The following is a 16,690-nucleotide window of genomic DNA, read 5'->3' on the forward strand; positions in this document are numbered from 1 at the left end:
TAGCATAAATTCCACTTTTAGTATAGTGGGATCCATGTTTTTGTATAGTGTGATTGGTGCGATGAAGAGTATGAAGTTTAAGGACAATTTAATACATTATTAGGAACTTTCTGATGGAGTTTATTATCCTTTTTGATTATAAATATCATCAACCAAAATAATGTTATTTTGCTGTAATAGTCCTAAAATTTCACCAAAATAATGTTATTTTTCTATAATATTACTACAAATTCACCAAGTGACTTCATCAAATAATTTCTGATCTAAACATTTGTACAATTATGATAAAAGGAAGTAAATTATATTTTCAAGATTATTAAGGTAAAACATTATTTTGCCTAAATAGCTCAAGCATATAGAATAACTGTGGTCACTTTGCAAAGATTCCTGACTTTAAACATAAATGGAATGAATTATAGAGCATTTCCCTTTTTTCTTTTTTAAGATTTTATCTATTCATTTGACAGAGAGAGTGACAGCCAGCGAGAGAGGGCACACAAGCAGGAGGAGCGGGAGAGAAAGAAGCAGGCTCCCAGCGGAAGAGCCTGACGTGGGGCTCGATCCCAGAACTCCAGGATCACGCCCTGAGCCGAAGGCAGACACTTAACAACTGAGCCACCCAGGCACCCCAATAGAGCATTTCTCTTGAAGGGTTCAGAAGAGTACATATTGGTACCTGGCTCATCTAGATAATTATTTATATTCCGTTTAATTGTATCTGGAAGAGGCATCCTAGCAGAATTTAAGGTCTAGACATTAGCATGTCTTGGCATACTAGGGAACGTGAAAACATATTCTGAGTTTTGCAGACAATCGTAACCAGGATTTACCCAAAGAAAAATAGTCCCAAATGAAAAATAAGTGTAAATACATGGTAAATATTAGAAATAACAGCAGTGTATTTCTGTGATGTCAGATAGTAAAGCAAAGTTTTCAGAAGGAAACAAACAAAAAGTAACATGTAGGTAGAAAAACAAGTGTAAAAATGAAGAGTGGAGGGGTGCCTGAGTGGTTCAGTCAGTTAAGTGTCTGCCTTTGGCTCAGGTCATGATCGCAGGTTACTGGGATTGAGCTCCCTGAGCAGGGAGCCTGCTTCTCCCTCTGCCTCTGCCTGTCACTCCCCCTGCTTGTGTGTGCTCTCTCTCTCTCCTTCTCTCAAATAAATAAAATCTTAAAGAAAAATGAAGAGCGGAAGTATATGACTCTTAGAGTAGTATACTAAAATAAGCCCAATAAGTAAGAATTTTAATTAAAACTAATGTACGTTCTTTTGTGTCTCAGTTACGTATCCTACTGATATTTATTATTGCTGGCAAATCCTTGCTTGGGTGTTGCTAGATATGAAAAGGGACTTTGGTGGGTAGCCTTGTGTGTAAATCAAAACATCTTCCCATATCTGTGAGGTCTGATTTAGTCATTTGGAGATGTCTCTTAAATTAATTTTCCGTTGTCTGATGAATGTGATGTATTTTACATATTTATGATTTTAAAACTTAAAAGATTCATCACACATCACATATTGATCATTGGATTCTTAATATATCCTTATTAGATAACTCCTGTTAATATAACTCCTGTTAAGAACAGGTTCTTATTACCTGTACAAGTGAATTCTTTGCATAGGTGGGTGTCCGTACTGAAGAGTCTTTTCCTATTGTGTATGTAAATATATGTAAATATAAAAGTATACATATAAATATATAGGTATACATGTATGCATGTATATATGTGTATATTTATGGTGCATATATAGGCATGTATATATGTATATGTATGTACGAATCCCAGTATATTAAGAGAAAAAACAAAGTAAATTTTAGTATTTTTCCTGCAAAAAGTTACCTGTTGCTATTGTTTGCAGTTTTGGAAGCAACATGTTGGAGGTTATGGCATAATGTTTGCATATTTGTGAGTATGAAACATTAAAAAATGGAATTGTAAGTGTTGCTTTTATAAAGGAATTGTATACATCTATTCATTTTTGGAGGAGGTTTGCCTCTTTTTACACAGAATAGTTTATTGTAAGCAGTAGTAATGGTACATATAATGATCAATTATATTTCATTATCCCTCTTTGTTTATATTCTCATGAAAATTGAAATATGCAATCATGAGAATTATGTATGTATGGCATATGGTATTCAATAAAGAGAGAACAAATACCTTTTTAAATTACTCACCCATGACTTTTGCAGCTCTGCTTTATGAATACATTTATAAATCAATGGTCCTATTTCTTAAGATGATGAATAGCAAATGTTTACTTAAACCCTGGGCTATTTACCAACACATACATCAGAAGTTCAGTATTAAACAATTATAGAAGATGACTTGCATAACTACACAAACCAGAGAACCATTTCTTTACTGCTGATATGCAAATTGCAAGGGAAACCATTAAAAAATTATGAATTTCAAAAAAAGTAATCACTTTTAGTTTATTTTGAATCTTTGAAAACATGTTTTTAAAACTCTTATAAATGTATATGTGCTTGTTTAAGCCAAAATACAGTTAGTTTTATTTTACACTTGTATATTAACATTCTGAAAGTCTCCAATTTTTTTTTTTTTTGGTCTTATGGACAGTTTTATTTCTTGATTAAATTAACCAGTGTTCCTCCAGTCTTGTTTACTCATCTTCACAGGCCTATTTTAATTGATAATGCAAAGATAAAACTTCAGTTTAGTTCGTGGCTGTCTGAAAGTTCTTAAAGTCTATATATGTGGATTTTATTATGTAGATAACACATTACATTAATTGTAGGATTATGTGGTACTTAGATGTGAGACTGAACCATCATAACTCTAAAAATTAAACAATAATTTCAATGCCAATGCATTAGATTAGTTTTATACATTAAAAAATGCAACAAATATTAAGTATCTTTTAGGTAATGATATTTTTCTAGGACAATCATGAATTAAAGTTATTTTGCTCCAAAGTTATTGGAATTCATATTCTAGTAAAATTGAAATGCGAGAAGTAAATATAATGGATTAAAGTTTCTTTCAAATTCTCTGTCAGTCCTCTCCATAGAGAGACAAAGCCTGTCTCTTGTCCTTGAATCTGGATAGGCCCTGTGACTTGTTTTGCCCACGAGAATGCAGGGGAAATGTCATTGTGTGATTTCCGTTACTGGACCATAAGATATCTGTAGTTTCCATCTTTGCTGTTAGGTGTAAACCTTCTTAGAATCCAGTTGCATTGCTCGGAGAAAGCCTTATCCAAGAGGAGAGGTGGAGGTTTGAGGACCACAGAGATACTCCAGTGAAAAGACCCATTTGAGCTCCTTACTGACAGTCAATAACACCTGCCAGTTTTGTAGGGGTCATCTTAAATGTTCCAGTTAGTTGAGTCTCCAGATGATTGCAGTTCCAGTCAATATCTCAGAACAGAACAACCTCTTGTCGACACCTAGACACATGAGAAATAATGAGCAGTTACTGCTGTGTTAAACTACAACATTCTGGGGTGCAAAGAAAAGTTAAAGCAGAAGGCATGTTTAAAAGTTTTAAATTATGTTTGTTAGAAGATGGAAAGTTAAGTGCTAATTGTAAAAAATAATAGTGTCTTTTTACCCTGATGGAGTTTGAAAAGTAGTTAAAATAATTTTTACTTAGAGCTTCATGTTTTTCACAAGAAAACCAAAAAGAGCTGCTCAAGATAATTTTGCACTGGTAATACATTCACTTAGATTATTGTTAACTTACATAAATGGAAATATCAGAGAATTGGCACTTATCTGAGGTTGGGACAAACAAACAGGTGACAAATGTGCTAGTGAGAAAAGAATTAGGTGACTAACTATGGTGTTCATTAAAAGTAAAGCCTGTCTAGGGACGCCTGGATGACTCAGGCAGTTAAGTGTCTGACTCCTGATTTTGGCTCAGGTCATGATCTCAGGGTTATGAGATCGAGCCCCTGTGTCAGGCTTCCTGCTCAATGGAGAGTCTACTTGAGATTCTGTCCTTCTAACCGCCCCCCCCCCGACTCACACCGGCTCGCTCGCTCTCTCTTTCTCTCTCCTAAGTAAAGAAATATTTAAAAAAATATAAAGCCTGTATAATTGACATAGAAATTTTTAAAGTGAAATCTAATAAATTGATACCTTGTTCAATATATATGTTTTCCTTTGAGTTTAGCTGGTAGAAACCACTTCCAGTGAATTCAGAATGTATTCATAAAAATGAATTTATATTCCTTTAAAACTCAGCTAGCGATAGTCCAGGAATTCCCAATCCTGCTTGCCTAATAAAGACATCTGGGGAATAATCAAGTGTTTGCCTAAATCCCACTCAGACCAATCAATTTGGGATTTCTGGGCATAGATCTTAAACACAGTGTTTTGTTTGTTTGTTTGTTTGTTTTAAATTATTAAAGCACTTCTGTGTGGTCATAGGGCAACTAGTCATTGCCCTAGTTAACTCTGATTCTGCTAAGACAGTGTTGCCCAGTGAATTTCACTAAAGCATCTGGCCAGACTCTATGAAACATCTCTTGTCATATTCTCAATTTATAAAATAATTCTTGTATAGAAAAGATGTTGCTGTGATAAGTCTGCATAATTAACAACCCCAAATGTCGAGCTTTAGCACATAGCTTTTCGCTTTCTTGCTTACTAGTCTGTATATCATCTGTAGCTTTTAGATGCCGTGTGGGCTCAGCTTGGATTTTCTCCAGACTGCAGACCACAGGTTATGCCTGGGACTTCTCCACATATCTCTTATTCTGTGACCCATGCTGCAGGGTCAATGGTTTTTTATGGCATAGATTTCTTATGATAGATGGCAGAAGAGAAAAAGAGCTGGTAGAACTTGCCATGTGTTTTAAAACTTATGCTCAGAAATGGTACTCTGTCACTTCTGTCTGCATTCCACTGGACAAATAAGTCTCATGAACAAACCCAATGGTCTGTGAGGCAAGGGCATATACTCCATCTGCAGGGAAGACATGGCAAGGGCAGGGAGTAGAGGAGGGGTTTGGAATAAATACTAGTACTTACCACATTGCTCATGTTTATACTAATAACACAGTGTACTTACAGTGTCTAGAAAAAGCAATGCAGAAATAATATTATTTTGCAAGTAGCTATCTACATGTCTGTCAAGGCTACTGATGGCTTCTTTGTGTTTTATTTAGATTTGACTAAAGTTAACTTACTATTTCTTGTTCATTTAATGGGAGAATATTTTGATTCATTTTTTAATTGAAAATGTGATCTTGAATAAGCTTTTATTTTTCATGATTTATGTTTGCACTTAAATAGCAATGTAAAAATACGTGTTTTACATTCTTTTTGGTATGGTATTGAAGATTTTGAGAATGCAAATATCCCTGAGACATAAATGCAATAATAATTCATGGAATATGTATTTATAAGCATGTATTTTATAGTTTCTGTAGAAAAGCTGATTATATTTTAGTTTTCTATATATTATTCTACATAATAGTCAAAAATTTGAACAATCCCATGATATTCTGTTGTAGAAAAGTGTATATAAAAAATATTGCTGCCATATTTTTACTAGAGTGAGAAATGGCAGGCATATTTCTGTATTAAATATTGAAAACAATTAAATTATAATTAAAGTCTTTGGGAATAGATTTTAAAAATTGTATGTCAGAATTTATCAGCTTATTTGTTCTACTGACTAGATGTATCCACTCCCTCTTTCAGTTTGCTGTGAAGTTACTGTGCTGTTTACTCTTTTGATATTATTTTAAAGGATCACCATCAAAGGAAATTATTAAACCAATTTTGCAGAAAAGAAAGAGACTAAGAGTTTAATTATACAATTCTAGAAAGATCATTCAATGGGATTTCTCTTTGAATTTAAAAAGCATATCACTCAAAGAAGAGTTCCATCAATTTCAACTTGATTCAGTTTTATCTATTTAGACCTACCGAAGATAACATGAAACTAATTACATTCTAATTCCTAATTCCCCTGAGAAATTTATAATTCAGATATAAACAGAAGATAAAATAATTTGAAGTGGCCAGCAAAGCACTTATTACCAATTGTTACTAATGATCTCAACTAAATTTCAAGAAATCACATCACATAAATGAATAAGAAGGACTAGCTTAGGTGAACAGATTACCAGAGCACTAAAGGAAAATAAAGTTTTATGTTGTGTTTTAGTGGCCAAATTTTTCAATCTTGATACTGATTTGGCAATTACTACTAAATTGAAATAGGAATAAATTAAGGAAACATTTATTCAATAAAGAATGTTAGCAGGTACAAATAGTTCATTTTTATAAAATGACAGATTTGGAATAACCCGAAAATCCATGACAAAAAAAAAATTGTTTCAGTTAAAACTTATGTTGAAAAGTAGATTCATAGCCAAAAAAGATAACAGGACATAATAAGTTCATGCACATAGTTGAGATGATGGCTTTATTATGTGCAGATTATACATTACAGTGAATAAAGTGTATTCATATGCATTATTTTGAGGGTCATTTGCTAAGACCTCAAAATATCAAGGTGACATAGATTTGGTAGGGTTATTCATATTTGATAAATCACCCACTGGGTTAAGAAAGTTAAATAAATTATTCAAATTAGACTATAATTAAGTGTGAGAGGCATGAATCGAAGGCAGACTTTATGATGTAGGTCCAGCATTCTTTTTACTATTTTAAAGATGCTAGACATTTACTGGTTATCTATAGTACACTGGTTTTGGTTCCGTATTTTTTATCATTAGCAATCCTATGGGAAATTTATCTTTAACAAATCAGAAAATGGAATTTCAGAACTTAAATAACTTGTCAATATTTGGTGAAAGCAATTTTAATTTGAAGATATCTTGCTCTTTTCACTGCATCTTTCTTTGTGCCTAAGATGATCCGGAGTTTAAAAATTATGATAGGAACATAAAATATGGAAGCAGCAAGGCAAGGTATAATGCAAACTTTTCTTTTATTTCTTTCCTTTTATCTTTCTTTTCTCATTTTCCTTCAATTTACTTTTCATTTTTATTTTCCCTTTCTTTCCTTTCCTTTCTTTTTTGTTCCATTTTTCTCATTTATTGGTAAAACCACTTTAAAAATTAAATCTCCTATAGAACGGAATTCCTATGTTAAATAGGAGTAGTCAGCCGGTATAGTTGAAAAACCTCCCTTTTCTCCCTGAAGCCATGTCTGAGGTTTTCTTGTAAACCACTGAAATTAAAAATGATAAAAATGTCTGACAAAGACACCTGTTATATTATAATTGCTCCTCTATATTGCATAGCTGAGAAATACAGAAAATAAGCAAAGGTCACAGACAGTAATTTGGCATGCCATGAATAGTAGATTTAGGGGCAAAGTGGGAACAAATTATTAAGAAAAGAGCATTAAAATATAATTCCTAATAATTTCAAAAAGTATGGTCTAATTACAACAGTTTAACAGATCAGAATAAATGGTCAGAGAAGGTACTTGCCTTGGCTAAGTACCTATATATGAATGCTACTGCAAAATTAAATATCTGTATTTAGCTATTTTATTATATTGAGACTATATGGCTATACCATTTCTAGGATCTTGAAGTCTAACTTCCAGATCCTTTTCTTCTAATGATCCGACTATTTCAGAGAGACTATGTAGGGAATAATATTGATTATGCTGTGTGAAATAAGTCAAGCAGAGAAAGACAATTATCATATGGTTTCACTCATTTATAGAACATAAGAAATAGCAGGGAGATCGGTAGGAGAAGGAAGGGAAGAATGAAGCGGGGGTAAACAGAAGGGGGAATGAACCACGAGAGACTATGGACTCTGGGAAACAAACTGAGGGCTTCACAGGGGACAGGGATGGGGGATTGGGATAGGCCAGTGATGGGTATTAAGGAGGGCACATATTGCATGGAGCACTGGGTGTTATACGCAAACAATGAATCATGGAACACTACATCAAAAACTAAGGATATACTGTATGGTGACTGACATAACATAATAAAAATTATTTAAAAAAAAAAGAACATTTAAAAAACTGGCCCAGAAATTGCACCCATTTCTTTTATCTATGTTTCATGTGTTAGAATAAGTCACATGAATCCATCTGGTTGCAAAGGGACTGGGGAGCTTAATGCTTCCTGACTGCTCATAGGAAAACAAATTGATTGGTGAATATGTAGAAATAGTAAGTAAATAAAAATGAATACCTACCCTTGATTGAGTGCCTTTATTAGGCACTCAAATAACTTTTGATTAGATAAACAGGTTAAAAATAACAGGATGAAAAAAATATGTACCATGCAAACACTAATAAAAGAAAGCTGGAATAACTATATAGTTTAAGATAATACACGTTTCAGAACAATAAAGATTACCAGGGATAAAAACAGCAAAACTTAATGATACAGGGGTCAATTTTCTAAGAAGATATAACAATCCTAAATAGGTATGCATCTAACGACACAGCACCAAATATATAAAGAAAAAACTGATAAAACTGATGGGAGAAATAGATAAACCCACTTTATAGTTAGAGATTTCAAAATGATTATGTCAGTAGTGTAAATATCAAGTAAGTAGACAATTAGTAAGGCTATAGATGCCCTGAAGAGTAATACCAATTAATTTGTTTTAATTGACATTTTCAAAATACTCCTGGAAAAATAGATAAGAATGCACATTTTTCTCAAGGTCACAGGGAACATTCACCAAGATACATCACATTCAGAATGATAAAACACACTAAAAAATTTTAAAGTAATAGAAATTATGCAAAGTATTCTCTCAGACTATAATAAAATTAAACATAAATAATAATAATAAAGAGAAAAAATTATCAAATACTTGAAAATTAAACTTTAAATTGTTTAACGCATGAACCAAAGATGTCTCAAGATTATTAAATAATAAATTTGAACCAAATAAAAATGAAAATGAAACTTATACAATTTTTTAACGTAACTAAAGCAATGCTTAGAGAAAAACTTACTGCATTAAATGCATATATCATAAATGAAGAAAGATCTAAATCAATAACATAAGCTTCTACTTTAGGAAACTAGAAAAATAACAAATTAAACTTGAAGCAAACAGAAGAAAAAGTAAGCAGAAGGAAAATAAAATAAAGTTAGAGCAGAAATCAATAAATTGAAAACAGGAAAGAAAAAAAAATCAATGAAGCCAAAAATTGGTTCTTTGAAAGAAATGATTATTGACAAACCTCAAGATGGGCTAATCAAAAGAAAAAGGGAAAGGAGACACAAATTACTAATTTTAGAAATTATGCAAGGTTCATCACTACTGGCACCATAGATATTGAAAGGATAATAAAGGAATACTACGAACAGTTCCTACAGACTTCATAACTTAAATGAAATGTACCAATTCCTTGAAAGAGACAACTACCAAAAATAACTCAAAGAGGAATAAAGAACCTGAGTAACTTTATATCTACTAAAATAATGGAATTAAAAATTTCAAAATTACTAAAAAAAAAATATAGTAAGATTGCAGGATTCAAGATTTATCTATAAAATTTAAGTGCATTTCTATATACCTGTGATGAATAATTTGAATTTGAAATTAAAAATTGCAAAAGAAAAATTGTAGTAACACCGAATTAAGAAAAAATACATATATACCTAACAAAGTATGTCCAGTATCTATTCATGGGAAGCAAGAAAACGTTGATGAAAGATGTCAAAGAAGGTCTGAATAAATGGATAGATATATTCTGTGCTCATGGATTGGAAGACTAGATATTATTAAGATTTCAGTTCTTCCCAAAAGATCTATAGATCAGCACATTTTCAAGTTTTCAGCAAGCTCTTTTATAGATATAATCAAACTATTCTAAAATTTATATGACAAGCAAAGTACCTAGAACACTCAACATAATATTTGAGGAGCAGCCACAAGTTAGAGGATTTATTCCTGATTTCAAGACTTACTATAAAGCTACAAAAGACAGTGTGCTTTTGGAGAAAAAAAAACTCAAGTAGAAAAGAACCCAGATAATAGACCCACACAAATTTTTGACAAAGGTGCAAAGGCAGTTCAATGGAGAAAGGATAATAAATGGTACTGGAATAATTGAACATACACATAAAAAATGAACCTAGGTAGTCCATCTTACACAAAATATAAATCAAAATGCACAGACCTAAATGTAAAATGCAGAATTGTAACATTTCTAGAAGAAAATATAGGAGAAATCTATGTGATTTTTGGTGATGAGTTTTTAAATTCAGTACCAAAAGCACATTCCATGAATAAAAAAGTTGGATTTTATTAAAATTAAATTATTTTATTAAATTATTTAAATTTATTAAAACTTGAAACTTGTGCTCTACAGAAATACTCTTAATGAAAGGCAAGTTTTTCTCTGGGAGAAAGTATTTATAAATCACAACATATATCCAAAATATATAAAGAACTCTTAAAACTCAAAAATAAAATGAAAACTGACAAAATCTGTCTTATGAATGTATTAAATAACTCACTGAAGGTATGGGAGAAAAGAAGCTGACCTAAGTAAGTTTGGAAATGAAGGGAAACTGTAAGGCTAAGGGTAAAAAAAAATCTGTACATAAGCACTATTATGTCAATGGATGCTAGGTGGTGGGGCCTACATCTCACTCAGAGTGGAAAGTTATAGGAAAGCATGGAAGATTACAATAATTTATAAGGTACTGGAATAGAGTTGGAGACAATAGGAACTCATAAAATGCTTAATTAAGTTGCAGATGGATGTACAGAAAAATATTTATAGATATGTGTATATACATCAGTAATATCAACCTCTATTTCCTTGTTCAGATAGCTTAGAAGCCTAAAATAGACACATCAGTAGCAGCCATCAACTATCAATTCTAATACCATTCTTCAATAAACATACTAGGTCTCTTGAAGAAATGGCTGATTTCAGGTCAGAGAAAGGGGTATACAAGATGAATCTGTGGCATCCTGTAGTGCCATGAAGTAAGGAGGTCACACACACACACACACAGTGAGCCAAAAGACACAGTAGCCAACTGAAAGAGCCTCCAATGACCAAAGAAGAATTTGAGCAATGAGATAATAAAATAAATACATAAATTAATAAATTATTAATAAGTAAATAAATACATAAAAATGTAACAGTAAATTAAATCCCAGTGTATAAGTAAATACCCATGAGTCCATATTGGTACAAATAAATGATTGAATATGTAAATGAATGGGGGAGAATAAACAAATCTCCCCTACAGAAAAGTTCCAAATACTTTATATAAATGCTGCTCCCCTAGAAGGTGGCACACACACACCCCATTCCTTAATGCAAACTTCATATAGTTGTTTGTTTAAAAGAGTACAATTTGGGAGGGGTAAAAAGAATAAATGAATAGTGAAAAAGCTCTGACAAACTTGACCTTTGCCAAGTGATCATGGTTAACATCGACATTGATAATATCAACAGTTGATAGTATGTATCTTGTGCTGATGTGATATGAAGGTCATTTTATCTGTGTAGTTTTTCTCCTGAAAACATGTAACTTCCATCCAATCGTGAGAAAAATATCAGACAAAACCCAATTGAGAGACAGTCTCCAAAGTGCCTGACTAGTATTACTCAAATTGTCAAAGTATCAAAAGTAACAAATGTCTGAGAAACTGTCCCAGTCTAAAAGAGTCTAAGGGTCTAGAATTCTAAGAGTTTAGAATTTTAGGAGTCTAAAAATCTCTCCAAAATACAAGAAGTGTGTTAAATAATGAATCCACACGTGCCTGTTCTTCTTACCTAAATGCAAAATCACATTTTGATTTTCTGCTAATATAGTAACCATTCCAAGAATTGCCACCTGTTTAGTTAACTGCTGTCTTTCCAAGAAACTGTTCTGTGTCCTTGGCTTGAAGCCATTGGCTGTGTTCTTACTTGATACTGACAGACTTCTCTAGAATTGTGATTTTACCTGTTAAATCACTAACCTATTGTTACTATCCCTGAGGAGTTCTGCTATTCTTGTCTATGACATTGTACCTTTTGTTTAATGACACTGATATGAATGTAATCTAAAGTCATTATATTCATATATATATGTAATGGCCGTTATTGCTGGCCAAACCAGCCCACTGAATTTCTGGGGTTTCTCTATTCTTACTCTGCCTTCTCTTACTGCTGTTTTTCAGTAAAATCACCCAGATTATCTCTATCTCTATACATATACATATATGTGTGTGTATGTATTTATTTTATTTCTGTAATTTCAAAGATATTTTTGAGATTCTTTATGTTATGTATTGCATTAGAATTATTAATGTAATGTTACTTATTTCAGCACTTTCCACATTGTATTCATTGAGGGGTATTCTTTGAGTTAAATTTTTATTTTTTTTAACTTGCCCAAATCATTTATATTTCTTTACCTAAACAGCTTATAAAAGAGTTTTGATAGGTAAAATTTATCTTTATTGGCTGCCAACTGTCTCTCTATACTGTCACTCAACAGATTTTCGAATCTAATGATACAAAAAACAAACCTGTGATTGTCATGAAACTCTGCCAAAGAGAACTTTGTTAAATAAAGGAAAAAATGATGCTGGAATGTCATTCTTATGTTGAAGACTGTCTTTTTCTTACAGTCTTTGAAAAGAGTTCTACAGTTGAAACAAAGTATCTGTCACTTTTCCAGGATAAGGATAAAGCAGAGAAGAGTAAAATAGGTTGTATAACCATCGCTTCTGCTACACAATAGATAGAAAACCTAGACAATTTTCTTAGTCCTCTAGTTAACAAACACCTGATAATCTCATATATAGTATATTGACTAGAATAATAAATGTACATGAATTAAATTCTAATGTAGTTCTCTTGGAGACATATGTTTAGCTATTTACTAACAGTAATATAAAAGAAATAATTTTCTTCCAGAAAGATGACAACTGTGTGTTACCTGATTAGCTGAAAGAACAATATGTGAAAACTGTTTTAGAAAAGTTGATACGTCTCTTGTACCATCAGAATTTAACAAATGAGGATATGGTCTGTGTAATGATTTTGGATGTATTTGGATTTGAACAAGTTATTTGTTGTGTGAATTTGAATGCTTATTAGAGATCCTATCTTTAATTTGCATCTAACGCTGCTTATATATCAACCATTTCCCTTAAGACTGCTTCATAATCCTGTGTGTATGTGTGTGTGTGTGTATGTGTGTGTGTGTGTGTGTGCACATGCCCTTGGATTTGTCATAACAAGTAGATACTACTGCTTACACAGATTCATGTACATACAAACTCATTGCAGACTCACGGTCTGGCAGGAAAATTTAATTAAAGAAGGAATTTGAGGAAAAGTACTTAGGGTTGGGAAGAAATGAGAACCATTGCTAATATATTATGGATATACATTTTACAAATAAAATAGTAATCAATGTTAGCATATAGAAATTGAACATAATGCTTAATTACATATACTTTTCTCAAAAAAAATTAGCATGAGAAATAAATGCAGGTAGAAAAAGAAAGACTCACTGATTAATGTATGCTGTGTATGATGAAGCTGTTATACATGAAATGCATTCATATGTAACTAAAATGGAGATAAAACAATCTTGATCAGTAGATTTGAATGGATAGTAGAATGAGCTGCTTTTTGAAACAAATCATGATAGCATAAATTTCTTCATTTCAAATCCTTTCAGAACTTTCTCTCTTAAATGGAGTAGAGAAAAAGGGGAGCACAGAAAAATTTTATTAACTGATGTCTTTGTGGTATTCTTCGAATTGTAAATAGTACAACGAACTAAAAGATGAAGCTTAATACACAAATAATGAATCATGGAACACTACATCAAAAACTAAGAATATACTGTATGGTGACTAACATAACATAATAAAACATTATTTTAAAAAAATAAATAAAAGATGAAGCTTATTTAAAGTTAAAGGAAAGAAGTATTGTTATAGAGAAAGAGAAAGTAAATTATGGGATAAGAAAGATGCTGGGAGAGGGTGCCTCAAATTGTTTGCCTTTGAAGTTTAGAGTCAAAATTCAAATGGAGAATTATACAGAAAACAAGACAACTTTAAAGCTAAGAAACAGCTAGCGATGGGGGCACCTGGGTGGCTCAGTCAGTTAAGTGTCTGCCTTCAGCTCAGGTCATGATCCCAGGACCCTGGGATCCAGCCCCATATAGGGCTTTCTGCTCAGTGGGGAGCCTGCTTCTCCCTCCCCCTCTGCCTGCCACTCTGCCTGCTTGTACTCTCTCTCTCTATGTCAAATAAATAAATAAATTATCTTAAAAAAAAAAGAAAGAAAGATGCTGGGAGAGAAGGGGAATTTATGTGCAAAATAAGAGGAGTCACATATAAGTAATGAATTTTAGGGAAAAATGGTTAGTGAGTCATGTGTTATACATTTTGGGTGACTGAAAATGCATATTGGTAGCTAGTGACTTTGTTTGGTAATTATTTGGAAACAGAGCTCCTTTCTACTAATTTAAGTATTTTCTACTGACTCTATATTTACAGGCTAGAAGTTGTTCTTAACATTTGCTTCACTGTGTTCACATAGCTCATCTTTATTGTACTCATCCATTCATTCGTCAGATATTATTGATTGCTTATTATATGTCTGATACTTTATTAGGCTTTATGGACTGTGATGTGAACAAGACAGATATGGCCTCTGCCCTCAAGTATACCATATCATGTGTATTTATATGCAGTAAATATATTAAGACTGAGAAAGGAAACAAAATCTATAAATGAAATAGAAGCTGAGATAGAGAAAAATCAAGATGGACAGGCTTTTCTAGTTGAGGAAATTAGAGAAAGTCCATGCTATATGAAGAGCATTAAGGATGGGAATAAGATAACCATGAACAACAATAACAATACAGGGGCACCTGGGTGGCACAGCGGTTAAGCGTCTGCCTTCGGCTCAGGGCGTGATCCTGGCGTTATGGGATCGAGCCCCACATCAGGCTCCTCTGCTATGAGCCTGCTTCTTCCTCTCCCACTCCCCCTGCTTGTGTTCCCTCTCTTGCTGGCTGTCTCTATCTCTGTCCAATAGATAAATAAAATCTTAAAAAAAAAAAACAATAACAATACAAGATCATTATAGATTTACTAGCATGATTGAAAATCCCTAAGACCTGTTTGTTTATCCCTACCTAAATAGTTTCTCGGATGACCAAGCTAGGACTGTTCTTGAAATTCTGAGTGTTCCTGGCATAGATTAATTCTATTTCCTCGAGTATATTGGTCAAAATTATGGCAGACTTTGAAGTTGTCATGAAAATATTATTTTTATGAAAATTTTCTATAGAGTTTATTTGTCCTGTCAGACGCACACAGTAGGAGGGATTATTTTCTAACAAATCTTCAAATACTAGGATACTTACCACAGGTATCTGAATTTACACTTGTAATTTTGCTGCCATTGCTCAGAGGAGAATGCTTGGGTAAAATAGCCTACCATCAGACATCAACTGAAGTTTGGTTCCTTGATCATTGTGTTTTAGTTTTACTTGGTTATTAGTTTTCCAACTATTTTCTTTTTGATGGGATAAGTTTAATTTTTGAATCCAAAAATTGAGCCATAGTGCCAATCAGAAAAACCTCTGGTCTTCCTTTACTTTAACTGTTGCTTGGTAATTCCATAGATAATCTAGAGCTGTATAAAATCTGACTCCCAGTAAGAATAATTAGGATAACTTATCTCTGAAGAAAAAATAACAATGATTGCCTGTGCTGTGTGATGTCTCTCTTCTGATGATGACTAATATAGGAAAAGAGTTTTCAGTGTCTCTCAGTAGAATCACAGTTGACTGAGGAACACATCAAAGATTTTATCAGAAAAAATTACAAGAAGCTGTGACAGTCTAACTTGATGTGGACAGTCAATGAGTGACAAAGTAATAACTGAGTAGTGGTCTCTTGGGTCACATCTCATGGGCCTATATATTACTTTAATATTCTTAATGAGTTTCAAATTCCTTTTTACTTGTTTGAAACTTGAGGAAAATGTAAAGTTTTAAAGAACGTTAGAGTTAATCATTCTGAGTATTTTTTTTAAGTCTTTAATTTTGATAAGAACTCATGCACATACAGCTAGCTGTTTCTTTTTTTTCTTTTAAGATTTTATTTATTTATTTGACAGGGAGAGAGTGAAAGAGCACAAGTAGGGGGAGCAGCAATGGCAGAGAGAGAAGAGAGCTCCTGGCTGAGTAGGGAGTCTGATATGGGGCTCGATCCCAGGACCCTGGGATCATGACCTGAGCCAAAGGCAGACGCTTAACTGACTGAGCCACCCAGGTGCCCCAATAGCTAGCTGTTTCTTAGCTTTAAAGCTGTCTTGTTTTCTGTATAATTCTCCATTTGAATTTTGATTCTAAACTTTAAAGGCAAATAATTTATTGAGATTGACAAAGGTGCAATTTAAGACATTAATATCATATGCACTGGATTCTGATGTTTCTACTAAATCTTATCAATTTTCAAGAGTCTGGACTATTGCTACCTTGTTTTCATTCACATGATAGAAATCAAATGCTTTCAAATCTTTATTTTCTTTCTGAAGTACACTTTTTGATGGTTAAAGGCTGATATTAGTATAAACTTTAACAGCTCAAACAACTCTGTTCCAAAATATAGTTTCTTATGGTTGTATACTTTTTGCAATAGCAAAGTTTTCCAAATGAATGTGTGTGTGTGTGTGTGTGTGTGTGTGTGTGTGTGTGTGTGTGT

The sequence above is a fragment of the Ursus maritimus genome, unplaced genomic scaffold (genome assembly GCF_017311325.1).
Source record: "Ursus maritimus isolate PB19 unplaced genomic scaffold, ASM1731132v1 scaffold_11, whole genome shotgun sequence".
Lineage (NCBI taxonomy): Eukaryota > Metazoa > Chordata > Mammalia > Carnivora > Ursidae > Ursus > Ursus maritimus.